Below are 2,452 nucleotides of genomic sequence, written 5' to 3' on the forward strand. Positions count from 1 at the left end.
AAAGAGGACTGCAGATCTCAAGTTCCGCCTGGCGCTCATTCCGCCGTGTCAGTGAGCACCTGCGTCTCTCCGTTAACAGTCCGTTTGTCCGGGCTCTTTGCAGACTCGCGTTCAAGAGGAGTCTGGTCCCGCCTGACGCCAGGAAGGTGGACCGCCCGGTCCCTTCTCCGGCGCCGCCTCGTGGCGCGCACAGCAGGGCGGGCTCCAGGGCCGCTGGCACCTTCCCGCGCAGGACCTTCTCAGTAGCTCAAAGCCAGCGCTCTGACTGTTCGAGTCTCCGTTTTCCAACTTGCCAAAACCTCTTGTAGTTCAGGACCTCGAGGAAACGTATTTCAGATGACTGAGGGACTTGATGGATTCCCAGATGTCAGGTCTGAAGGCCACAGACTTGTCTGGACCGCGGTTGCCCCGTCAGGGAGGTCTCGCCGGGTCTGTTCTGCTCCAGCCTCCGGGGTGTGGTCGTGGGCCGCGTTTTTGTTGAACAAGAGGAGATCCGAGCCTCCCTTCGTGGTGGCTCCGCAGGGACTGGTCCCCGGAAACAAGGGCCGAGAGCTGGGGCTGCTCCGGGCGGGACCGTCTGCCTCTCTGGACAGAGCTGCGTTCAGAGATTAGACAGAGCAGCAGAAATGCGGTATCCTGGTGGGAAGCCGCTCTCCCGCTGGCCCTTGGCAGCCCGTCACAGGGAGGAGTGAGATGCTGTAGGAGAAACAACAGGGCCTGAGGTTCGCAGCCTTAGGCAACTGGAGCCCACGATTTTCTTAGAGCTGCGTCCCAGCATTGATGTTGGCAGGAAGCTGAGTCCCGCCCCAGCTGGAGGTGACTCACTTTCCCTGGAGGAAACCTAGTGCCCCAAATATTCCTGCGCTCTGGGAAGAGCACAGACAGAGGCTCCTGTGACAGGTGACTAATACTTACTTTTATAAATTAAACTGCCAAATAAACTAGCTGAATAAACTATGTCCTGTCCTTTCCCCCTACCAGAACAAAGACACATCCACAGCAACCCGGAGAGCCAGGTGAGACAGAGTCCTAGGACTCCTGAAAGTCCCTCTGGATGGGCCAGGACAGGAGTGCGGGTGTCTTGGCTGGCACCCCCTCCCTTTTGTCATACCCTCCAGACCACGCATCACCCCAAGGGTCTCCTGCACTCCTTCACAGAGACAGTGTGCTTTCTTCTTGGTGATCAGTAACTCTGGGGTCACCAGGACCCAGAGAATGATCGACAGGGAAGAAGGGACATGGGTCTGGCCAGAGAGGAGACCCCCTTCCCCCGCCCCGCAAACACAGGCCCTGGGAAGGACCCCACTTGCCTGCACAACTGAGACAGGCAAACTCAACTGAATCTAAAGGTTGAGTCCTGAAAGCTCCCTGGGTTGAGTGGTGGCTCAGAAAGTAGACTGCTGCTGTTGCTGCTGCTAAGTCGCTTCAGTCGTGTCCGACTCTGTGCGACCCCGTAGACGGCAGCCTACCAGGCTCCCCCATCCCTGAGATTCTCCAGGCAAGAATACTGGAGTGGGTTGCCATTTCCTTCTCCAATGTATGAAAGTGGAAAGTGAAAGTGAAGTTGCTCAGTCACGTCCAACTCTTAGCGACCCTATGGACTGCAGCCCACCAGGCTCCTCTGTCCATGGGATTTTCCAGGCAAGAGTACTGGAGTGCCATTGCCTTCTCCAGAAAGTAGACTAACCCTAATCCAGCTGGGTGGAAACAGATTCCCATGAGAGATGTCTCAGCCCTGCTACTATTCAATAGAAAAAAGTAAGTTCAGGGTGTGTGCATGTGTGTGTGCGCACATGTGTGTGTGTGCATGTGGGTATACAGGCACGGATATCTGTGTGCTCCAGGTGTGTGTGTGCACATGTGTTTGTGTGTGCGCATGTGTGTGTGTGTGTATGTACAGGCACGGGTATCTGTGTGCTCCAGGTGTGTGTGTGCACATGTGTTTGTGTGCGCGCATGTGTGTGTGTGTGTGTATGTACAGGCACGGGTATCTGTGTGCTCCAGGTGTGTGTGTATGCCCGCGTGCGCACGCATGTGTGCACAGGTATGTGTGTGAGTGTGGGTATACATGCACAGATGTCTCTGTGTGCAGGACTGTGTGTGTGTGAATATGTACATGTGTGTGTGTGTGATTTCCCCTCCCAATCCCAGGCTTCTTTCCCCATGCTGAGTGTGTGTCACTGGCTGTCTACACTGGCCCAGGGGACACTAGGCACTGACCTCTTCAGTCAGCCTGCAGGCTGGTTCTGTGTGAGGCCTTAATCACGGCCACCTGCAGACTCTTAAAAGAAGAGGTTGACAGACATTTCTGTCCATTTTCTGGACCCTGCTGTCTGCAGTCTCTAGAGCGAGTTGAAAAACCTGTTAAACTGGATCTAGGGGCCTGCAGCAGCCCAGGTCTGTTATTTGAGTCTTTTTTTTTTTATCCTATAGAAGGACTTTACAAAGGATT

The sequence above is a fragment of the Bos indicus x Bos taurus genome, chromosome 27 (genome assembly GCF_003369695.1).
Source record: "Bos indicus x Bos taurus breed Angus x Brahman F1 hybrid chromosome 27, Bos_hybrid_MaternalHap_v2.0, whole genome shotgun sequence".
Classification (NCBI taxonomy): domain Eukaryota; kingdom Metazoa; phylum Chordata; class Mammalia; order Artiodactyla; family Bovidae; genus Bos; species Bos indicus x Bos taurus.